Raw genomic sequence first — 26,286 nt, forward strand, 5'->3', positions numbered from 1 at the left:
TTGGCTTAAACTCTTCCCACAAATCACATAAATCAATTTTGAAAATCTTGGAAAAAGGTGGAAAGACCTCAGACACCCTTCCCTATTCACAATAGGACAGCAAAAGCTGCTCTATTCGATGGGTTTGTCTTTTCAAGCATCGGTCCACCACCTGCTCCAACAGCTTAAATATGCAAAAAGGTATACATATATTTATATCCTTTTGCATATTTAAGCTGTTGGAGGGAGCTATTTTTTTAAAGTGACTCACGCTGGCCTTGTGGAGCCCAGTTAGGCAATCTTCATATGTTAAATTCTTTGTTTGAAGGCATGTCTGCAGTAGCGTAGTAAGGGAGGGGGGGAGGATCGCACCGGGTGCCGTGTCAGTTGGGCCGCTGGCACATCTCCGCCCCACCCCGTCCCACTCGTGCCTACCCCATGCTCCTGTAGATCTTCGCTAGCATGAGGAACTTCTCCTCCCTGTTGCTCGCGCCAGCCTAGTTCCCCTCAGTGGTATAATGGGTATTACATGAGGTGTATCCATTATACTAATCCCCTCTGAATCAATTCCGGGTCATGGATGTCAGAGGGAAATCCAATATCAGCGCGAGAAGCATGCTGCACTGGCGAATATTTAAGAGGTACGGGGGAAGGGAGAGCATGAGCATGGAGTGGAAGGCAGGAAGGAGCAGGGGCACAGAGAGGAGGGCGCAGGGGTGCCACCACCCCTGGCACCTCCTACCCTTACTATGCCACTACATGTCTGTTCATTTCACAATATTTAATGTATCCCTGATGCAGGTAGATGTTCCTGCTAAAACATATTGGATAATGTTTGAGACACCTATTGATAAGAGAGTGCACTAAGAATTAGCTTGTGGCAACTGCGATTTTTCCTGGCTGCTTTTTCTTTGAGGTGTATTTGTGCCATTGGCTTTTATAGGAAAATAACCTTGATATAATTCAAGAAGCTACAATTTTACAAAGAATTTGGAATGTAAGACCAAGGGGACCCTGTGAAGTATTTCATGTGTTGCCCGTCTCTCACTCTCAAAATAGTTTGCTTGCTTGTTTTTGTTGTGCAAATGTTGTTCATGTATTGCAATTGCCATCAAAACCTTCTCTTGGTTTATATTTAGTTTGCATTATGCTTTCAAGCATGGGCTATTACCCCTTGGATTATTGTTGGTCCCTAGTCTCATTATCCTACCCTTTTTCATATTGATAGGTATCAGCCACTTTTCAGCTCGTAAGCCTACTGGCTTCAGAATCTGTTTACATGTGATTGTTTGGTTCCTTCATATTTCTGTTCTTAACCCTCCACCCAGTCTAGATTGCATCAGCAAAGGTAACCCCCGTCTTTAATGAGGTCACCCAGATCCCATGAGCATGACAAGCAGAGAAAGACAAAATGCCCTCTTCCATTTTTCATTTGCCTTTGAGTAACAAGAAATGTAAGCAAAACATTTTCTTATTTGTTGGCTGAATGCCAATTTTGTTAAAAGCCTATAATTAATCTCTTCAGCTTTATTAGACTTTCATTGCAATTAACTCAACAGTCTTGTGTCGATCAAAATATGTTCCCTACGGAGAAAGGACTGTGGCCTAACTGTGCACTGACTGAGAATTACATAAACATAGTTTAACTGCTACTTGCTGAAATCAATACCAGAATGAAAGACCAGTGACTCAAAGAGATACAACTATGTAGATTCAAAATTCAAGATGGCTGCCAGTAGACAAAAAAAGAAATATTATATTACCAGTGAGACTGGAGACAAACGGCCTCTTTTACAAAGCCGCGCTAACGGCCCCAAAGCCTATAGAGATTTAAAGGGCTTCGGGGCTTTTGCCGCGCGGCTTTGTAAAAGAGGCTGATATTATTTAAATTAATATTCAACACTGCTACACATTTTGACAGAGGTGCTACATACAGTACATCTTATGAAAGGTAGTCCCCAGAATGCTATTGTCCATCCTTTTAAATGTCTATATCTGTCCCTTATGTTCTGTTTCTTATGAGTTGTGAATATTCTACTCGTATTTGTTTGGAGGATATTATAATTTTTTTCCAAGTATTAAGGAACTTAATATTTCACTCATCTGGATGAGGGATTGTATAATATGGGAGGCCATTTGGCTAAAGGATAATGATCTGGGGAGACAGAGGGTAGTGGTCAATAGAGATCTCTCTGAGGAAAGGGATGTTACCAGTAATATGCCTCAAGGTTTGGTTCATGGGCCTGTTCTTTTAATATTTTTGTAAACAATATTGCTGAAAGGTTGTCAGGTAAGATTTGCCGCATTGTGGATGATACCAACATCTGCAATAGAGTAGACACTTCTGATGGTATGAATAAGCTTGAGAAATAGTCTAAAATTTTGCGGCTAAGATTTAATGCTAAGAAATGCAAGAAGGAATGGTACAGTTTAGGAGGTGAAGAACGTTTGTGCACAAAAGAGGAATGAGACTTAGGTGTGATTGTATGTGATGATCTAAAGGTGGCCAAACAAGTTGAAAAGGTGACGGCAAAAGCTAAAGGATACTTGTGTGCATAGGGAGAGGAATAGCCAGTAGGAAAAAGGAGGTATTTATGCCCCTGTATAAGACTCTGAGGAGACCTCATGTAGAATATAGAGTGCAATTTTGGAGACCGCACCTTCAAAAAGATATAAACAGCATGGAGTTGGTCCAGGTGAAGGCTACTAAAATGATCGGTGGTCTTCAATACTTATATGAGGACAGACTTAAAGATCTCAATATATACTGTATACTTTGGAGGAAAGGCGGGAGAAGAGAGATGATAGAGACATTTAAATACTTATGTGGCATAAATGTACATGAGGTAAATCTCTTTCAATTGAAAGGAAGCTCCAGAATGAGAGGACATAGGATGAAACGAAGAGGTGATAGCCTCAGGCGTAATCGAAGAAAGTACTTTCTTACAGAAAGGGTGGTAGATGTGTGGAATAGTCTCCTGGTAAAGGTGGTGGGGGCAAAGAATGTTGTAAATTCCAGAAAGCATGGGATAGGCACATGAGATCTCTTAGGGGGAGGAGGAAATAGTGGATGCTGTGAATGGGCAGAATGGATGGGCCATTTGACCTTTATCTCCCATCATGTTTCTATGTGTCATAGCCACCTCAGCAGAAATGTTATACAGTTTCTCTAGACGAGCATAGTTCCTGTAGTTTTATTTTCTTCTAAGTGACAACATTCTTAAATTGTGCCTTTTCTATTTCTTTTCCACATGCTTAAAGCCTTGCAGTTATCAGTCAAGGACAGTTTGTGATAATAAGTTACTAACAAATCACTTGGTTTTGCAAATAGACAATTCTCACTTCTTATATCACAAGTGGCAGCTGTTCTGTTAGTTTCTCTTCTATACTTTAACCCTTTAATTGGCAGATGGTGAAACAGCTGCTTTTAGGTAACTTGATGTTGTACAAGAGCAGTGGTGCCAAGAAACAGGCATTTGGAGATGCAGATCTCTCATAAGAGCCATAGAAAACATATGTTGCTTCTGAGCAACGATGCCAAATAAAGGGTTAAACATAATTTATTCTTTGGTGCTTACTTTGGCTACGTCTTGGCCTGTTAGGTCTTTATACAACTTTTGCATACAAATTATTAGTATTTTCTACTAGAAGGTCCATAGCATAGAGCCAGTCACGGACACCTTTAAGAATCTGATGAAAGCTATGGACCCTCTTCCCCAGAAATAGTCACATAAACACAACTTTGCATGCAATGAATAAAATGGATTTTATTTATCGAGATTTGATTGTCTCACACATATATGACATACACAAAGTATTATTAAACTTTAAAGTAAACAATCTTAAAAAAACACTCCTTGTTAATGCAAAAAATAATGGTTACCCATAGTAACATAGTAGATGACGGCAGATAAAGACCCGAATGGTCCATCCAGTCTGCCCAACCTGATTCAATTTAAATTTTTTAATTTTTTCTTCTTAGCTATTTCTGGGCAAGAATCCAAAGCTTTACCCGGTACTGTGCTTGGGTTCCAACTGTCGAAATCTCTGTTAAGACTTACTCCAGCCCATCTACACCCTCCCAGCCATTGAAGCCCTCCCCAGCCCATCCTCCACCAAACGGCCATATACAGACACAAACCGTGCAAGTCTGCCCAGTAACTGGCCTTAGTTCAATATTTAATATTATTTTCTGATTCTAGACCCTTTGTGTTCATCCCACGCTTACCCATTATAATTATGAAATACAATCCTCTTGTGCAAATGAAAACAGATCTACTACTACTACTATGTTTTCTACTACCATTACTAGTAAGGTCCACCTTGGGTAGGGTTACCATATGACTCTAGAAAAAGGAGGATGGATTGAGACATCCGGGTTTTACTTCCTTTGCTTTCAATAGAAGTAAATCCCAGATATCTCTATGTGTCCTTCCATTGCTTTCAGTAGAAGTAAAACCCGGATGTCTCAATCCATCCTACTTTTTCTGGAGCCATATGGTAACCCTATGGGGGTTAGTGCCTAAGAAAAGGATCTGGGTATCATTGTAGACAATACGATTAAACCTTCCACCCAAATTTTATAAATGGTACCTAAAGTTAAGAATGCTATTGGGCTCACAGAGAATAGAGGGAGTTGCGCATGAAAACATAATTGGTTTTCACTAAGTTGGTGAATCTGGCCCTAGGTCCTTCCTCGTGTTATCCATACCATCAGGGTGTCTATTCTACAGCAGATTTTAGTATCGTCCGCAAAGTAGGGGTCTGACTCTTTGGTTATCTATGGATATTTAGGGGGGAAGTTATCATTAAGACATGTTATCCGTAACTGATGTTATTTTAAGACAAGTTCCATTTTATGCAATGAGACCTAGTTGTAATAACTTGGGCTACCTGTAAAATAGCCATCATAATGGTAGTCCATGTTGATAATTTTCCCCCTTAAAAGCCTATCTACCCAGAATGCTAGAGGACCAAAAAGAAGGGGGCAAATTGACTTAAGGAGCTGTTTCCTGCAGACGATCAGAATTTATTTTATTTTTTTACTTTGTAGAGATTCATAGTCCAAGACTCCAGGAAAAACTAGCTAATAGCTGAGAAATATTTTTATCTTCAGTATAGCCATGTAGGCAGGGGCAGTCAAGCGGACTAAGAGAGCCAAATGTCCTTACCTTTCAACATCTACTATGTTATTATAGCTCTGGCTGTAGCATATTTTCCTATAGTGATGGTGAGTGGGAAGGAATTCACCACAGTTGGAGCTGAAAAGCTTCCTAAAGCCCTTACTGAGTTAAGATTAAATTTCAAACAGGCTACTGTGTTATTTGCATGCATGTAATAATTTTTCTCAAACTGCAGGCATGCTGACTTTTCAAGTGCACCTCTAAATACTATTCTCAAAGTTGTCACCCCTGCTAGAATACTCTAAAGCAGGGATCTCAAAGTCCCTCCTTGAGGGCCGCAATCCAGTCGGGTTTTCAGGATTTCCCCAATGAATATACATTAAAAGCAGTGCATGCACATAAATCTCATGCATATTCATTGGGGAAATCCTGAAAATCTGACTGGATTGCGGTCCTCAAGGAGGGACTTTGAGACCCTTACTCTAAAGTATTCATGGAAAAGCTAAACTCACATTCTGACTAGAAACCAGTCAATCCCAGATCTGTACATAAAGAAATTTAATTTCTAGGTACTATAGTAGGGTTGTAGGAAGTTTTGCCCCCCCCCCCCACACACACACACATTTCACCCCCAGGTACATTTCGCCCCCAGAATTTTCACCCCCACACATTTTGTTCCTGGGAACTTTCATCCCCAATATTCACTGCAGTACAAAATTGCAATATCATAATCATTAAGCATTATCATCGTTACCATTTTTGTTGGACTTGTTCATTTGAATATGCCACGCAAGTAAATTTTTATGGCTACATAGCTTTTTTTTCACTGAGCGCATTTCAAATCTTTTGCTGTATTACAGTATTTTATGACTGATTCAAAAGGCCACAATGAAATTTTATTTTTCATCAAAGTCTAAAATCAAGGGGAAAAATGGGAAAAGTAAAAAATACACAGTAAACACAAAACAATCAAAAGTCAAAGCAAAAAAGTAAATACGGCTGTAATGAATCGTCCTATTTCAAGAGAGGGTCTAGGACAGTTTCATTGTGTCTGTTTCAGCGCGATGACCTGTCCATGATGAATCCGATTCTCCTCCCTGCCCTCCCTATTGCAGCATTAACAGTGGACTCCTCCGTGCCAGTGATTTAATTTCCTTTTCTCCTGAAGCAGCACTTTTTTGGTGAAACGAGGCTCTTGTTGAGGGAAGGAAACAGTGAGCTGCCCTGTAGCCTGAAGATGCATTACAGGTTCAAGTACCTGTGTAGATCCCAGCGCTCAGATGTGATTTCTCCTTCTAGAGCTAAGTAGAAAAGGAGCTCTTTTTTGTGAATGGTTTTTTGTACTACGTCCAGTTTTTTCATATTTGCCACTGGATGCTAATGAACTTTGTATGCTCTACTAGCGAGTGTGGTTGAAACACAGGTTTTTCTCAACTGGATATTCTCCTTTGAGGTTTTTTTTTACTGCATTTCCCCACGTTTAGTGGAGGAGCCTGCGATGTACAATTATTTGAGACGTTTCTGGCTTTGGGATTTATCAGTGACTTTGTAACCCTGCTCTCAGTTCTGAGGCACGTTTATTTAACATCTTATTTGTTCAGCTTCTTTGTGGCTACACTGTCAAAGCTTTGATTTACCAAGTGTTTGTGCACTTCAGCGGGCATTAATGCCCATGTGCTAATCAATTAGCACAGGGCATGCCTACTCTCTGCCCCTAAACACACCCCTTGCACTTAAGTTACCAGATTTTCCATTTGGGTCCGTTAGACCCTCCCAGACACACCCCCAGGCCTGCCCAATTCCACCCATCCCAGCCCCATTATGCCCCAGTCCTGCCACCATTCCCATCCTAGCCCTGCCCCCACTGCCTGCTCTCGTCGGTCAGGAGCGCATGCACAGATGTGCTCCTGCCCGACAGTGATTTGTTCCAAGCTTTTCAAAACCCAAAGTGCCAGGTTTTGAAAAGCTATCTGGACCCCCGGACATGTCCTCAAAAGGAAGACATGTCTGGGGAAATCAGAACGTCTAAAAATATAAAATGTTTTTTTAGTACATGGGTGGAATGTACCAAACCCGTAATTATTGCATGACTCCTGAACATGGCCCACTAGCGCCATTTTTAAGCAGCGGTAGATGTGCGTTAGTGCATACTGCCACTTAGGGCCTCTTCTATCAAACTGTGCTAGCAGTTTTTAGCGCAGAGAGCCACTGCACTGCTCCTGATGCTCATAGTGTGCAGGAAAAACCCTCACATGGGCATGCTAAGGTCACTACCACAGCCTAATAAAAGAACCCCTAATTAAATTTGTCTATGGAATCCCAGTTCTGTCCATAGTGAACTAAAATGCTTCCCGTGGGAGCTGAACTGGATGAAACGTAAAACGGGATTTTACCTTGTCAGGCAAAAAGACCTTTGTATGTATCTAATAAACTTCATCAGCGAGAAACAAGACTACACGTTTATTTAAAATGGAGCAAAGCAGCAAAAATAAATGAAATCCCCATCAGCTGCTAACCACACATGCCGTGCACTCACTTGGCACCTCTCTTCCACCCAATCAATATATAATTAAACTTTAATCCAGGGTTAAGAACTGCTCCTGTCTTTTAAAAAACAGCCAGCCTTCCAAAGAGGTTTGAGTAAAAGTTCTGCAGCAGAATGTAATGGACCTAAAACTGGAGCTTAATGCATACTAAAATCTCTTGCAACATTGATGAGTTCTTGGATGTCAACAAAGATGCATTGGGAGGGTGAAGGCCCATAGGGCATGCGGCCTTATAGGCAGGAGGGAGTGGGCTTCTCTCCTGCTGTTTTGTCATCCGACGATACGGGGGTGTCGGGGGATGTTGGGGGATATGGGGGGATCCGGGGGTGTCGGGGGGATGTCCAGGGATGTCAGGATCCAGGGATATCAGGGGGATTTGGGGGAAAGGGAAGGGTGTAGGGCTCTTTCTTTATTTGGTTAGTTTGGAGGTGTACTGGAGGGGATTGGTGCCTGAGAGGGAGGGAAGGAGGAATCTCCCTGCCAGTTCAGCTGATCCTGGCAGGGGGAATCCCCATCAGTTGAGCTGGCAGGAATCCCCGAAACTGGCTCAGCTAATGGGGATTCCCCTGACGTCTTCAGACAAGGTAGTTGGGTACGTCTGCAAAACTTGCTTTTGTGTGCTTTTCATGTGGACGTGTTTATTTTTGAAAATGGCCAATAAAGATAGATGTACTAAGGGCCAAAATGTCTACATAGGTAATTTTCAAAAATAAAAGATAAGTCGTCTAGCTGTTTTGAAAATGGATATTTTCTCTACTGGATATCTGGATTTTTTTTCCAAAACGTCCAAATTAGACTTAGATGTCCTATCGAAAATGCCCCTCCACCTCTTTATATGTGTAACGCATAGTTCAAGATTTATGTCTTAATCGGTGTACTCTTGAGACCCTTTAAACCAGTGGTCTCAAACTCGCGGCCTGGGGGCCACATGCGGCCCCCCAGGTACTATTTTGAGGCCCTCGGTATGTTTATCATAATCACAAAAGTAAAATAAAAGTTTCTTGATCATATGTCTCTTTAGCTATAAATGACAATATTATTATTAAGACTTAGCCAAAAGGAAAGATTTATAAACTATAAAGAGTTTTACCTCATGCAAAATTGTTATTTCTTTAATAAGACATTAACTATTTTTTTTGCAGCCCTCCATGTACCTACAAATTTTGAGACCACTGCTTTAAACTAAATTCTTTAGGATGGATCCTCAGTAGGAGGAGGGAGGAGATTGTAATCCTGGTTGGGCGGGTCAGGTGGGAAGGAGGAGGTAACGACCCTGTTTGGTAAGAGTTGGGTGAAAGAGAGGAGGTCAGAGGGGGGAGAGGGAGTATAAGAAGTAATGTGAGTGCTAGCCAATGTTCAGGGCTAGTACCCACATACAGTAGCTAACCAGGCAAAGTTAGAGCTTCCTTTTATGCAGTTGTACTTGCCCAATTAGCTACTGTATATGGGGGCATACCTCCTGGCTCCGGCATGTCTCCACCCCTGGAACACCTCTCCACTGGCCCATTTCACTTTCTGTGGTTAGGGTCGATATTAGCAGTACTTGCTGCATATCGGCAGATGGTCAGCAGAGTGTGGTTTAAGTGGGCATGATACTATCCTGCCTGCTTAGAGCACACTGAATATCAAGCCCAAAATTTTTAGAAGAAATTTGAAAATACAGTGGAACAGGCTGGGTCACAACGGCCACGGCCCTACCCAATTCAGTCCCACTTAGTATTAGCAGCCAGAAAGATGTGGGAGCAGGGTCAGAGCTTAATTTGTTTGGCCCTTTCAAATAAAAAGAGTTTTTGTTGCCCCTGTGGTGAATTCATGTAAAATCTTCTGCTAAATGACATGACCTCAGTTGGTTTAAATTGCTTCTGTGCTTTTGGAGGGAAAGTAATAAAGGGTAGTATTATTGGTGAATATGTCAGAAGAAGTGAAGATACCAGTTTATACATCATGGGCCCTATCGTATTCAGCGCTATTTAGCTGGCTCAGGCCAGCAAAATAGCGCATAGCCAGCTATCCAGTGATATTCAGTGGGAGATAGCTGGCTATATCTCCTGCTGAATATCTGACTTAGCAGATTGGCCAATGACCAGCTATGTTATGTGATATAAACAATCACTGCCAACATTCAGTGTGGCGTAGTGGTTAGAGCTGAGGTTGTGGGTTCAAACCCCATGCTGTTCCCTGTGACACTGGACAAGTCTCTTAATCCTTACATAGATTGTGAGCCCACTGGGATGGATAGGGAAAATGCTTGAAGTACCTGTATGTAGACAGCTTTCAATGTGGTTGTAAAACTACAAAGAGGTGGTATACAAGTGTCGATCTTTTCCCTTTCCTGACCCTAAGTTTGATGACCAGATAGAGCCACCTGAAAGGGTGGTATATATTTGGCTGTTAAGACTTAGCCAGCGAGCTGCTGAATACTGACCTAGGCATCTATGTCTTGGCTGGCCAAAACTAGACCAGAAATGCAATGCTATTTGATACCAGTGCCTTTTAAGATACTACAATCTATAGAAGTATTGAAAACTGTGTGCCACAGTGAGATTCAGGGTGTGCTGCGAGTTGCTGGTGGAGGAGAGGTGCCGGTACCTATAGGACATGCCTCTCACAGAACTAAAGCTGGTACTGGGCAGACTTGCACGGTCTGTATCTGTATATGGCCGTTTGGTTGAGGATGCATTGGGGAGGGCGTCAATGGCTGGGATGGTGCAGATGGGCTGGAGTGAACTCTGATGGACACTTCAGTAGTTGTAACCTGATCTCAGTACCGGGCAGCTTTGGATTCTTGCCCAGAAATAGCCAAGAAGAAAAAAAAAATTTTTTTTTTAGATTGAATCAAGGTTGAGCAGACTGGATGGACCATCCAGGTCTTTATCTGCCGTCACCTACTATGTTACTATGTTAGCTAGCACCAGTACCTCTTCCCTTCACCGGCGCTTCTCCTTTTCTTGCACCTCTCCCAGGGTTAGAAAGCTCAGGGCCCTGCCGGAGAGCCTCCGTACGTGCACAGATGTCAACGTGATGTCATCATACATGTGCGTGACATCATCATGTTGACATCCATGCATGTCCGGAGGCCTTCCAGCTGCGGCCCCGAGTTTAGTGTGCCCCAGCTTCAAAATGCTTGTGACACACTGATCTATAGGCCCAGCATAGATGATATGGTAAACATTTGTGAGATCCATGGGCTGTGATTATTACCTGCAGGTGTATGGAAGATAATGTAGCCACACTAAGTCTTACTTCTTTCATTTCTCTCTGCAAACGCTGCTGGGTTTCCTGTTCATTTCCATTCCACCTCTCCCAAAGAATGAGACACATCTTAGCTTCCACTTTCCAAATAGGAATGCATCTAATAAATAAAATATGCAATGCCCTTTCAAATTCTTAACAGGGCCAAGTTTAATTAAATCAATGCTTCAGTCTCTTACTAAAGATTGCTGCCCCCCTCCCATGACAATTTCTGATAAGAGGCAAAGGTTTAATTAAACTCTTAGTTGTTGAAAATTGAAACTTGTAAGAGCTTGCCTAACATTTTTTTTGTAAATTAAGATGCTTTCTTCTTAGGCACAAGAGGGATAGTATATGCAGACTGTTGCAGGATAGGAACTGGAAAGGCTCTCCAATATGAAAGGTATACCTTATGGTTGCTGACAGAATCCACTGAGCAAGTTCAGAGTGCAATGAGTACCAAAACAGAGCTTTGGACAAGTACACTAGAAGCTACTCTGCAAGCTTTTATCTGTATGTCATATGTTGCTACCTTCACGAGCAATTGGTATTATATGGACAACTGACATATTTTATGTTCTGACGTTTTTATTTGAATTTTTATGTCAATAAATTTCTATTGCTTTACGGCTCCTGCGACATCCAGGGACTTTTTGTTCCATCTTTTTGATTTTGAACTTACCAAGCAGTTTTGGAGCATAGGTCCTTTTTTCATTCCCGTTGCTCCTCAGACATCAAAAAACGGAGAAATAGAAGTACAAAGAGGTAAGGGTGTACCTTTCTTGGGGCAGTCCGTATGACAATTGCTACCCCAAGGCTATAAAAAAAGCATTTTCTTATCCCAGTTTTCTCCCATGTCTCACTCAATTTGTCCTTTCATGGAAGGCTGACCCTTAGTGATAGTATCTCAGTATTATCACTAGGGGTCTGCACTGCCATTTTGAACCCAGATCTAGACTGAGTGGAGTATTTTGTGGTAGCTGGACACTTCTGGTTGAGATTACACTCATTTTTATGTTGTTTAAATAAGTTAACTGATTCCTCATAAATCCATTCATAAAAATTTAACATAAATCCATTCATAAAAATGTAATGGTTAGACTGTGACCTCTGTATACAGTGCATAAAAGCTTGATGACTAGCAAGACAGATTCCACTCTCTGATAGCGGATGCTGCCATCTGTGTGTCAGACTGACTTGCTGCTGGGTGAGTTGTTGCTTTTCTTTCTTTTAGGATTTTTATGTGAGTGCCCTTGAACAATGGAACTGCATGTATTTATTTTTATTTTTGTTTTCAACTTCTGTTTTTAGCTTTTGTAATTTCAAGTTTCTGCAAAGACCGTTATGTGTTCATTTGATCTCCATTGGATACTACATGTACACTTTTATATATTTGTATAAGCTTTTATTGGAAATTTGAGTTCATTTGTTGTTTTTTATTAATTTATTTTTATTTGTTCTTATGAATTAATAGTATTAACGGTAACCCTTCATATAGACCATAGGTAGATGAAACATAGCCACCTCAAACTTCTTTTATGTAAGACCATCCCCTGCTGAATAAATTATTTTATCCACTTGATGCATTATCTGCTCCCACTAGACTACCAGGCATCATCTCAATATAAGTCCTGGGGGTAGCCAGGGGTCCAGCGAGGATTGGAAGAGATTGAAACCAGGGAGGGGAATTTGGAACGGAAATGGGGTGAGGGAGATTGGAACAAAGGAGGTGGCAGACCAGCTACATGAAAGATCCCCTTATGCAGATACCAATCAATATTCAGCCAGGACCCACTAAATGTCTTATATTGGATATTGGCCAAGCCCCACTTAAGTGCCAGCAGTTAGCAACTAGGCACTCATACTGGGATATTCAATACTTGTGCCATTGTTCAGCATGGAATATCTGGGTCTAATTTAGCCAGCAATGATCAGCATTTTAGAAATTGCTGATCACCGCCAGCTGAATATTGGTGGGTAAGTGGATATTTGGTGGAAATTTCATTGTATTTTCAACGGCAAAGCTATGAAGCCAAAATACCCACTTACCTATTCAGTTTCTTGTAAAAAGTATCTAAGCACTTAGCCGGATATCCAATCTAGCACAGTCAGCTAAGGTTTTAGAAGTCCAGTGATGAGTGAAAAAAACAGTGCTGTTTCATCTCATACGCAGATTTCTAGACCACATAGCCATAAGTTCAATGCGGTTACCAAAAGATTATGCTATGCAAAGATACAAGGAATAATATAGTTTATAGAAGGTCTAATTGGTCAGAAATTTAGAGAAAAGGAAGGTTTTCAACAGTTTTATAAAATGTTCATAAGACGTGGATCTAATTAATAATGGACAGAAATCTTTGTCATGGTAAGCTGCTTGGTAGGAAAGACAATGCCCATGATGTTTCTTACTTTTACAGCCCTTGGCTGACGGGAACGTAAATAGAGTATGAGATTTTCTACTATTTTTATGCACCACAAGGGTATAAGTCCTAGGGGAACTCTTCAGTCCACAGATCGGGATTTGTAGATCATTCAGCCATTCCTAAGGTAAAAAAATACCACAGTAAAGAATGTTTTTTACTTGGGAGTATAAAACAAAGCCAAGGTTTAATGCCTGTCCCTTATGTGACCTGGTGCAACATGTTTACCTAATACGATTCATACAAGGAAATCTGTTCTTCCCTAGTTCTGTTCCTCAGAAGCTCTGGAATGGCCAGACTGATGGCAAGCAGTCTGGGAGTAATTAGATTTGTTTGAGGTACATCTGGCTGGGAATAATCTTAACATCTGTTATTGACTGGATAATCCGCAGTCCACTCCATTACGGATTCCCTCCATGTTAACTCAGTCGCTTGTTCTTTTTTTAACCTGTTTATAGGAACCCCTCCAAGGTCTTTTATTGATTTGCTTCGAGGAAATGGAACAGCCCAGAATAAAAGCAAACATTCCTGGCTCACAATCTGGTTAAAACTCTCCAGTGAATGCACACGTAGCCTTCTATCAAATGGCAGTGCTGCCTCTTTCCCAAAGAACACTGCGTCAGCTAAAACAGGGACAACAACATCAGTGCATTATTATGACATAGGGAGTGATGAGGGTTTTTTTTTAACGTTTCCAAACCAACAGCTCTTCATTGATTCACAGGCTATGTCCCTATATATCGTGGATGACGGCAAATAAAGATCAATATGGTCTCTAGAGAGCAAGCAGAACTAAATAGCAAAGACACAAGCTTCCCCGCTTTGTTTCTCTAATGGCCCTTCAGAAGGCAATTTTCAAAGCCAATTCCATGGATAACTAGCGATTAACGTGCGTAAATTGACTGCCTGAAGATTTCATTCACTCAAAGCACAGGCTTTCAGCTACGTTTAGAGAAGGCATTGCTGAGGTCATGTTTTGGGTTGGGATTAAGCTGCAGTAAAAATAGACCTTAGCACGCTCGTATGCAGGTCTTTCCTGTGTGCTAAACCCAATTTGTACCTTGGTTTACCAAAAACAAAAACTGGGAATTATACAATATATAACAAGTTTCCAATATTAATGCATTACTTAAAATAATGAAGCTAGATACATGGTTTCAGATCGAATATGGTAGTAGAAGGAGGTCTCTAAGGAGAATTCCCCACCCATGTTGGTTATCTATGATAATGTTTGCTTGAAGAAAGGTAATTAACCTGAGGAGCACCGTGCGTAGTCTTGACTCCTGAAGATGCTCTTAGCAAAACACAGGCTGATCTCCCTACCTAAGGAAGGATATAACCCTGCTGGAGAGGGTGCAGAGGCAAGCCACGAAGCTAGTAAAGGGTATGGAGAATCTGAGCTACAAAGAACACCTCGGAAAACTGGGATTGTTCACCCTCGAGAAGAGAAGACTGCGAGGGGATATGATAGAGACTTTTAAAATACTAAAAGGATTCAACAAAATAGAGCAAGAAACATCGTTATTCACATTGTCAAATGTGACATGGACAAGAGGTCATGAACTGAAACTGAGGGGCAACAGGCCCAGGACAGATGTCAGGAAGTTCTGTTTCACAAAGCGAGTGGTGGACGCTTGGAAGGCTCTCCCGGAGGAGGTTGTGACGGAGACCACCATTCTGGGATTCAAGGGCAAGTTGGATGCGCACCTTCTTGCAAATCACATTGAGGGATACGGATTAACAAGGTCTTCATCAGGGAAAACCTAGCTTGGCCTCCACGTGTGCAGGTCACCGGACTAGATGGACCTAAGGTCTGATCCGGTGAAGGCATTTCTTATGTTCTTATGTTCTAAGACTACCTTCAATTGGCATGTGAAGAAGATCTGGTAAATAGGAAACCAAAAGGGATATTTCACGGGACTTCCAGTGAAGATACTCAACTCAGTTTTTGAATAACCTACTACAATGATGGTTATAGTGAACATTGATTCAAGTCTCCAGGTGTTTCTCTCGGGGACAATTCGTATTTTAATTTGTTTGTTAGAAGAAAGGGATTATATTGTATCAAATTTTAGATCTACGTGTGAATAAATTTAGCATGTACCAATTTGTACCTTGGCCATAAGAGCTTCAGTTTTCTATTTCTTTCATTAATGGCCATGCATTAATGTTAGTGCACAGACATTTTTTAAATTATTATGGGAGTGCTTACTATACCTAATATGTAGGCGGTAATGTAGATATGCTAATTAGTAAGTGCAAAAACACCCACTCTCCACCCTTGACCTGCTCCCTCAAAAATACAACAAATGATTTAGTGTTCGCAAATTCAAAAATTAACGTATGGCATTAGAGCGCACCCCACATTAGTCCATTTTCAAGTTTCAAGTTTATTAGAATTTGATTGATCGCTTATTAGAAGCTAAGCGATTAACAATTTATATAAAATAAATAGGATTTTAAAAGTAAAACAGTAAATTAGGTTCAGATACAAACAGACAAAACAGACTAACATGATACATAAGGAAGGAAAAAGAATGGGAGGGAATAGTTACAATATTTAATCTTTTTCATAATCTAAAAATGGAAAAGGAGGGGGAAGGAAAAAAACATATGGAAAGGGAATGTGAAAAATTGGATAAAAAGTAATTTTTTAAAAATAAAAAATTAAATATAATGCATTTTTAAACGTTAAAAGCGTCTTTAAATAAGAAAGTTTTTAAAATAGTTTTAAATTTATTAAGATCTTTAACTTCTCTTATATATAGTGGTAAATTATTCCAGGTTTGGGGGGCCATTACAGAAAATATGTCATATTTTGCATTGCATTAGGTGTGCATTAGCACCTAATCCAGCTTTGTAAAATGACCCCTAAATAATGTGTGCCATTTTCAAATCTTTGACTGTTTAACATGAAAAACATACCTGCACAGAAAGCTGTTGCAAATGCCCCCAGGTTCTTTATACCTGTGCCAAGTTTCAAAGCAGAAGTACGCAGTTGCTTTCTCTTTGAGAGCTAGTGGAAGGTGCCCGGATGGATTGGTCCTAATGGAAAAGTTTGAAAACTGACTTCTCCATTTTAATTCTCATTTGTTAAAACTTCTTATACACAACAGGTTTCCTCTACCAGCTGGATTTGGTTTTAGATATGATTAGTCACCTTTCCAAATCCGAGCCCAAGCAAATTACATACAGATAGAATAGATATATCCTTGTCGGGTAGGGTTTATATTCTAAGTTGGTGCTCTAGCAGATGGGTCAGATTTATATCTAATTAATTACAGCTATAGTGAAAGGAGTGGCCTGTTAGGAGAGGAGGAACATGATGTGTTAGAGGAGGGAGACTAGTGGGGAAGAAAAGGATAAGAGGATGAGAGGCAGATGCCCTTCCTTCACTCCTCCTGCCTCTGTTATTTTTTAGGTCTGAATTATTACTTATACAGTATTGAAATACTGCAGAGTGCATGATGAAGAGAATTATTAAACTATGTAAGGGGGTCCCATGTGTTTCTGTACGCCATGTACAATGGCAATTACCATTATAAAATGTTAGTATTAAGCCTTCACCTAACTGTGCCATCTCGAGACTACAATGGGAACTCGTGTCAGCCATTTTAATGACGGCTCTGCACGGGGCAGGAGCGCAGGAAGATCACTCCTGTTCCGCGTTGCTGCTAGACCACCAGGTAAGGTCTGGGGAAGGTCCGGGACGCGGGGATGGGTCATAGCCAGCCCTGAAAGTTGTCTGTGATATTTCAATATTCGTGGGCCGGCTCTGCCCCTAACGCCCGCAAATATTGAGGGTCTTCTGTATAACAAATGTTTAATAAACTTGAAACTTGAATTATCTTCACTTCTTGGGATGTTACCCCCTACAGTGTAAACAACCTAATGAACCCCAGCAAGCTCAAACCCAAGTCTTGTGTGCTACAGTGTTTTATAGTTGTGTATGTCTACAGCATGTGATCTGCCTAGTAGGTAGGTGAAATATCAAGAAATAAAATAAATAAATCAACTCACATTAGCATCTCTTTAAGCTTGATCATGCAATGACTCATGCACAGCCCCTTGTTATTTGCAAAGCATGAAAAATGGCATTTTGCAAGTGCCAAAATCATCTGCAAATATCAATTTAGTGATTAAACATTAGGGTGTAAGTTAAGTTGAGGCCATTTTACTCTCCTGTTTTGTTTAATATAGTATTTTATACTGCTTTAGCTGGTAGAAGGTGGTTTATAATAATCTCCAATAAAATGATCACACAATTACAAATGCAAGTAAAATCATAACAAAACATATATATCCCCAAAATTATTTTAAAATAATTCACAAAACAATTTTTAGATAATAACCTAAATTACTATCCAGCAAAAAAAGACGAATGCACCAGGTCTTTAAATTTTAAGAAATATATATTATAAACCCTCATCAATGCGCTTACATTTGGGCATTTGTATTGACGGCAGGTGTATAGCTTGCATAAATATAAGTACTAAAGGTGGTATTTACACACTTAATGGTATTCATTAAACGAAGTACGTAAATGTTGGCCCCCTCTATGCCCCTCCCCTGTGAACACCCCTCTGACAATTATGCATAAACTTCCCTCTTTTATCAAGCTAAATGCTGAGCTCCCTATGCTATTCCTATGAGCAGCTCGGCATTTACCTCGTCCTGCTCAGCAGTGCAGCTTGATAAAAGGGGGGGAGGGGTAAGCTATTTTAGCACATATTCATAGAATGCTAGTTAGGTAATCTAAGGCTATTTATGCACTCAAATGCACACTTAACCTTGTGAATGGCAGTATTCTATAAATATAATGGCCTCGGATTCTACATAGGTACAATGTTCCCCCAGTCGATCGCGGTCGGTGGTTCGCGGTCCCGGTCATTCACAGTATTTTCTGACCGCGAACTGCCGACAAGGAGAGGGCAGCGGGAGAGGCAGGAGAGAGCAGCCGAAGCGCCGCGAGTGCAGGAAATCACTCGCGGTACGCTCCGACTGCCTCTTCCTGCACTAAGTCGGGCCTTATCCAATCAGGAGCTGCTTTGACACGCAGCTCCTGATTGGATAAGGCCCAACTTAGTGCAGGAAGAGGTGGTTGGAGCTTACCATGAGTGATTTCCTGCACTCGCGGCGCTCCGGCTGCTCTGCCGCTGCCCTCTTCAGTCTCCCCCATGAAAAACTGTATTTGCGGTTTTTCAAGATTCACGGGGGTTCCTGGAACGGAACCCCCGTGAATATCGGGGGAGTACTGTATTCCAATACATGCATACATCAAGTAGTTTGTTAATGAACTGTTAATTATTGACACTAATTGGGACTCATGCATGGATCTACCTATGCACTATTTTATAACACTGCATATCTTAGACAACCCAACTCTTTTGGGTTATATATATATTTCTTTTGGGTTGTCTAAGATATGCAGTGTGGCCATGGGGAGGGGGAACACGGATGGATCCTGGGTGTTCCAAACATTTTGGTACATTGTTATAGAATAGCGGGATTACATGTGCAAATTGTGCGCCAGAGTCTACACTGGGTTTGAGCAGGCGTAAGTCCTTGTGCCCAAACTTGGGCACAGCAATCTGCCCTGAGGCCTGAATTCTCCAAATGGCACCGATATTAGTGGCCACCTTCAAAGCGGCCACCAATTGAGATGGCACCGTTTAGAGAATCACACCTCTGTAAAAGATAGACACTGGAAATGTAGACCAAGATTTTCAATGCAACGCTGTTTTCTGTTTCTTGTATGGGATTTTAATATCATAGATTCCGTACAAACATAAGGAAGTTCTTCTTCACACAGAGAGTGGTGGAAAACGGGATCGCTCTTCCGGAGGCTGTTATAGGGGAAAACACCGTCCAGGGATTCAAGACAAAGTTAGACAAATTCCTGCTGAACCAGAACGTCTCAGTTAGGGCACTGGTCTTTGACCTAAGGACCGCCGTGGGAGCAGACTTCTGGGCACAATGGACCACTGGTCTGACCCAGCAGCGGCAATTCTTATGTTCTTATAAATAGGATCTCCCATGTGCCTCCTTTTGTATACACTTTTTTTATATACATATTTATAGATTACTATTGATCTTTGTTTTGCTCTGATATCATGGGATATAATACAGTATATTGTTTATTTTAATGTTTTATATTTTACACTGGAATACTCTCAGATCCTGCTACCTGAGGAATGCACAGAGATATAAATTATTGTTCCCCTCTTTCAATGGAATTAAATCTGTTGGGAAGCTTAGTCAGTCCCTTGCTTTCAAGTTGGTAGAGACTTGGAATGGTCTTCCCGACTCTGTTAGATTGACAGGTGAGCTACAACGATTTCGTAAACTCGTATAAACTTTGCTGTTTTCACAATATTTCAACGGTTTACGTATGGAATCAACTAACTGACAGCATTGTAAGATCTATTTTAAAACTGAACTGTTCTAACAGGCCTACTCATAGAATTCAGATATTCACTTATCCTACAACTAGTCTTATAGCCCGTTACATTAACGGGTGCTAGAATATATGTGAGTGTGTCTGTCTTTATTTTTTTCTCTCTCTCCTTAGCCGCTTTCTGTATTTCTGTCTGTCATTTTTTTTTTTTCCTTGGCTGTCCACTACCACCCCTTGCCTGCTCCCCCTGTCCATTCACCCTTCCTTTTAGCTCTCCTGTGTCCTCCACCACCCCATCACTGCTCACCTTATCCAGCAGAAGCCTTTCTCCCTTTGTTTTACCTCCCCCTGTCAATCATCACCTCCTTCCTGCTCCCCCTGTCCAGCAGTAGGCCTGTCTTCATTTTTCTGCCCCCCTCCCTGTTCATTAGCACCTCTTCCCCTGTCCATCAACCCCTTTTCTGCCCCTCCATTTCAGTGTGTTGCAGCATTTCCCTCCCACCCCACTTCCCTGTGCAGTATTTTCCTCCCCCCCCATACCTTCCTCCTAAACTCCATGCCCTACTTATGTCGACATCCGCCTCGGGGGGGGAGGAAGAGAGAGAGAGAGCTTCGGGCGGCCAGCAGCCGCCGTGCCCGACATCCGACTTGGCCGCCGTGGCCGACATCCGACTCGGGCAGCCACGGTCGACATCCGCCTCGGGGGAGGGGAGGAAGAGAGAGAGCGAGTTTCAGGTGGCCAGCAGCCGCCGCAGCCGACATCCGCCTTGGGCCGCCGCGGCCGACATCCACCTCGGCGGGGGGGAGGAAGAAGACCGTAAGCCGCGCATGCGCACTTCCTAGCTACAGCTCACGGAAAACGGACGCACGCATGCGCGGCTTACCGTTTTATTATATTAGATAAAGGCCTGTTGATATAAAAGATTCTTGGATAGAACTCTTGCTTTCCAGGCAGGTAAATTAAATGAATGGTTGGGTAATGAAACAAACGGGGTCCGTTTCTTGGTCTCGAAACCGCCCTGCAAACACTCTGTCGCCCTTTCAGATATCTGGAGGCAGTCCCCTTAGGAAGGAAGGATACTCAGACAGTGTCCTAAAGGAATTGCCTGTTTTATTATTTGTCTTACATCCAGTTTTTATACCTTTTTACATGGGTCAGTGGTATTAGCAGATGACGTGAGATAATAAAATCTTGCATTCCTCATCCTACTTTAGTTTTAGAAATGTAGTAAAAAAATTATTTAATCGATTTGTAAGTTAAGGATTTTACTGTTTTACTTTCACATTGTATGTACGTACTGATGATTTTATATTGTGTTTTATTCCCTGCTTGTCCAGCACTTCTTGTTGTAAACCACCTCAAACTATTATGGCTTTGGCGGTAAATAAGAATAAAATTATTATTATTATTATGACACATTGACTAATCCCTTTTCTCTTACTTCTTTATTTTCATGCTTATTCTAGTCTTTGACCACTTGTAAACCGAGTCGAGCTCCAACGAGAGATGACCCAGTATATAAACTGAAGACTAGATTAGATTAGATTTTACTTTTATAGATGGCTGTTCATGTTTATATTCACTTAGCACTCTTTTTATTTGGCATATATTTTGTATCATACAAGTATTTTCATGCTGTTCTTTGTTTTAGATTTGGTTATATGCTTCATAGATGTTCTGTGTTTTAGACATGGTTATCATATATTTATTTCCATGGCTTTGTTTTACCATTTTGGGGGGTTTATTCATTTCAATTTTGCCTTTTTTTTTTGGTTTAGCGCAATTAGTCCCGTGAGGAAGGCATTCACGGATGCTGAAACTGGTATCCTACTCGGGACCGTTAATGATTTTATGACTTTCTACAACAATAAAGTAACTGTTTGGTGGATTTTGACATCTCACTTGCCTCTTTTTTTTTGTTTGTTTGGTTGTTACATATTGAGGCAAGACTCTTCTTTCCCTTTCTGCCTGTCTTTGCCATGCACCGCGCCTACATGGGTGCTTTATAGCACATCTGGCATTAGCCATGCCTACTGTATAATGGCATTAGGCACCAGTGGGCACCTCCAGAGGCACAATGAATGCGCCTTTTTTAATTAGGCACCAGCTGGCGCTTTAAATTTGACTTTGCCATTTCAAATGGCATTTCCCAATTAACCTAGGCACCGATAGGGCGCCTACCAGTGCCTAAATTTAGGAGTCGTTTATAGAATTTGCATGAGAGAGATTTGCATACCTGTCACTTCCATTATATGCAAATCCCTCTCATGCATATTCATTAGGGATATCTTGAGAACCCGACTGGCTGGGGGGGGTCTCCAGGACAGGGTTGAGAACCACTGCTCTAGGAGGACATCCCTTGACTCTCTGATTCAAAGTAGAGAATGACACGGTGACAAAATTAATCACCGTCCCCGTCCCCGCGGATAACCGCGGGAAATAATCCCATGTCATTTTCTAGTGTCTGTTTCAACCTCAGTCCTTCTACGCCAGCTTTCTTCAAAGCAAAGCTTGCGGGTCAGTGGTTGTGGCCATTCATACTCTGATTCTTATGTGAGCCAAGGATAATGAAGCCATTGTGACATCACTGATGTGATTGGCTCTTAGGCACAGGTATAATGAGGCATTATGACATCACAATATCTGCTCTGGATACCAGAGACTGTCTTTCTGTAGTGTCTGTTTCAACCTCGGTCCTTCTACACCAGCATTCTTCAAAGCAAAGCTTGCGGGTCAGTGGTTGTGGCCATTCATACTCTGATTCTTATGTGAGCCAAGGATAATGAAGCCATTGTGACATCACTGATGTGATTGGCTCTTAGGCACTTTTGGAATGAGGCATTATGACATCACAATATCTGCTCTGGATACCAGAGACAGTGTCTGTTTCAACCTCAGTCCTTCTACACCAGCATTCTTCAAAGCAAAGCTTGAGGGTCAGTGGTTGTGGCCATTCATACTCTGATTCATTCCTCTCTCCTTAAAGAATAACATGAAGATAGTTTCCCTCGGTTATCTGCGGGGACGGGAACGGTGATGAGTTTTGTCACCGTGTCATTCTCTAATTCAAAGCTAAGTCAATACCAATAAGTTAAAGAGCTCTGTGCTACTTGTATCATATTTTGGATAAACCATTATTCAAAGCTCAGCTACTGTGCACACATTAAAAATTCTAATGTACTTCTTGCCAGAGTACAATTGGGATATTATACTTTAATAGGAAATTTTAAGTATGAATGTCACAGTATATTAAGAATCAAGGGCAGTCAGACTTCTTAATGGGCTCAACATCCCACATCTTCAAGTGTTATGGATCAATAACAGCAACAGTTAATTTACAATCTCACTCAGCTATCAATGTCAGAAATCTGTGACATGACAGCTCCTGAAATTACAAAATATTATTTTATTATCACCTATATATGTGTGAGGGGGGGAGGGGCAGGGCCGGTTCTTCCCAATAACTCAGGGGTCTCAAAGTCCCTCCTTGAGGGCCACAATCCAGTCGGGTTTTCAGGATTTCCCTAATGAATATGCATGAGATCTGTGTGCATGCACTGCTTTCAATGCATAGTCATTGGAGAAATCCTGAAAACCCGACTGGATTGCGGTCCTCAAGGAGGGACTTTGAGATCCCTGCAATAACTGACATAACTGTGGTGGGAACTGAAAATTCATTAGGATCAGTGAAAGAAGAAAACAAAGCAGACACACCACATATGACACTGAATGTGTAGCCAACATGACTTTAAGAGCTGTTACTGCGGAAGGATAGGATTGTTAAATGATTTTTCCTGTTATTCTAGATCAGGGGTGGGCAACTTTGGTCCTCGAGGGAAGGAATCCAGTCGGGTTTTCAGGATTTCCCCAATGAATATGCAGGAGCTCTATTTGCATGCACTGCTATCAATGCATATTCATTGGGGAAAACCTGACTGGATTCCTGCCCTTGAGGACCAGAGTTGCCCACCCCTGTTCTAGATCAGTGGTTCTCAACCCTGTCCTGAGGACCCCCCAGGACAGTTGAGTTTTCAAAATAGCCCTAATGAATATGCATGGAGCAGATTTGCATGCCTGGCACCTCCATTATATGCAGATCTCTCTCACGCATATTCATTAGGGCTATCCTGAAAACCCGACTGATCTTGGGGTCCTGCAGGATAGGGTTGGGAACCACTGTTCTAGATAGTGATATTGCATTTTATTGACATTAGATTGTATTATTTTGCTTGCAAGTTGTCCCGGGTTTTTTGGGAAAAGAACAGGGTATAAATAGAAATGGAACTTCACGGGGCGGTAAAAGGTGAAAGGTCTTGTCCCCATTTCCATGGGGTGGTGAAAGGTCTTGTCCCCATTCCTGCGGTAAACCAGTTGCAAATGTCCCCATTACTGCGGATTTACTGCGGTGACCACGGTTTACCTCGGTAAGCGGTCTCCGTGTCATTCTCTAATGTGCATCTGCCAGATCTGGGGTAAGACATGGCTGGGACATTTGAAAAATACCTCACTTATTTTCTAGAAATTCCCAACACAGTGGTGGCAAACCTCCAGCTTTGAGATGGGCCACCACTGGCATCTCTGCTCCCACTCCATCAGTAGCAGGAGATATGTTAATAAAACATCATCTTCTATGTAGGAACAGTTTCATGATAATGAGTTGCGGGAGTGTGAGGGGAGAGATAGGAGGAAAGGCTCTGGATCCTGGAGTATAGGGGAAGAGAGAAAAGAAGACCAAGAGATGCTGGAACTGGGGTAGGGATGAGGGGTAGGAGGGAAGGAAGTGAGATGGAGAGATACTGGATCTAGGGGATGGAGAAGGGTGAGAGGAAAAGCTGGTCATGAGCAGTGGTGTAGCAAGGGTAGAGGTGCCTGGGGCAGAGATATCCCCTCCCCCCGCGCCCTCCCCTCCACCTCCCTGCTCCTTCCCCCTCCCCCATGCTATACTCACACTTTCCCCTAATACCTCTTTAAATCTTCACCAGCGTGAAGGGGAAACCAGATTTTATGAGAGGGCAGCTGTCAACGTTTCAACTCTCACACACTCTAAACCTATGTCTCTACTGCTTTGAAAGATATGAAGGTCTCGTGGAGCCCCATTAATATATATTACCGGTTTGCTTAGTGATAAACTGCAATTTATTTTGGTAATGAGGAAGTAATTATCCTTTTCACTCCCAGTGGCCCTTGGCCATGCTAATGATTTGTGCAACTCTTCTAGCAAGTTAAGAGGGTCTCGCGCAAAATGCAAAGGCAGCATTCAGTGCAACATTCCCTGGTGAGTTTAAGATTTTTACTCAGCATTATAAAACTTCTTGTGTTCTTAATGGTTCTTCTACTGAGGATTTTAACCCTCGACTTTGGCAATGACAGTTTTCAAAGGGATCCAGATGGCTAATGATGGAGTTAACCAGCTGGATGTGCAGAGCTGAGAACCGTTCCCCCTTGAGTGCCAATTTATAAGTAACTAGGCTCGCTTGGTCCATAAATGGGCATTCATGGGGCTGAGGATTTTGCTTTGCAAAATTTATGATTGCACCGTCCCTTGAAGAATTACAAATCTATGCCTGCTTCTTTTGCCTTTCTCCCTCCTCACTCCAACAGCACACGTTTTATGCCAGCAAAGGCAGAAAACGTGTGATTCAGATTCTGGAGGGGAGAGGGGGGTCCAGAGGGATCGGGGTGTTCTTGGAAATCTTTGGAGGTTAGATTAGAGACACTGGAGGATTTTTCATAGAGCACAAATTCCAGTTTGGGGAGGTACTGGTATTTATGGTCAGGCTGCTGTAGGGTAGAAGATGGTCAATAGGAGAGGCACAGTGCCTTTTTAGGCAGCACTGAGCAATTGAATGATCTGACTAAATTCTGTCCAGCTAAGGTGTATGGAGGGGCATTTTCGATATGACGTCCAAATTCAATTCTGGATGTTTTGCAAAACAAAAAACCAGATCCAAAACTCCAGTCCCAAACATGGTCATTTTCGAACCAGAAAAGTATCTTCTTAGTCTGAAAATCATCCTATTTTAGATGTTTATGTGCTCAATGTGTCTATCTTTAAGGTTCGTTTTCAAACAAAAAATGTCCAAGGGAAAAAGGCACCAAACAAGCCATTGGGACATCTAAGGGCCAGCAGTCTTACTAGACTAGCCATACAGACGGTGACGAGTTAAAAGCGCGCGGGACAACCGCACGCCGACAAAGCCGCTCTGATAAATGCGCACAGGGCGTCAGCGCGCCAGATTAAAAGTTAAATTTAAAGCACTCCAATGAGGTGGGGGGTGGGGGGGAACATTTTACTTAGAAGTTCTTTTTCACCCAGAGGGTGGTGGATACATGGAACGCGCTACCGGAGGATGTGATAAGCAGAAGCACGCTACAGGGCTTCAAAGAGGGTCTGGACAGGTACCTGGAGGACAAAGGGATTGAGGGGTACAGATAAGAGTAGAGGTAAGGTTAGAGGGATAGGATTAGAGGTAATTTGTAAAATTAGTCAGAGACCACTGTTCAGGCAGTGGGTCTGATGGGCCACCGCGGGAGCGGACCGCTGGGTGAGATGGACCTCTGGTCTGCCTCAGCGGAGGCAACTTCTTAT

Source organism: Geotrypetes seraphini, chromosome 14 (genome assembly GCF_902459505.1).
Source record: "Geotrypetes seraphini chromosome 14, aGeoSer1.1, whole genome shotgun sequence".
Taxonomy (NCBI): Eukaryota; Metazoa; Chordata; class Amphibia; order Gymnophiona; family Dermophiidae; genus Geotrypetes; species Geotrypetes seraphini.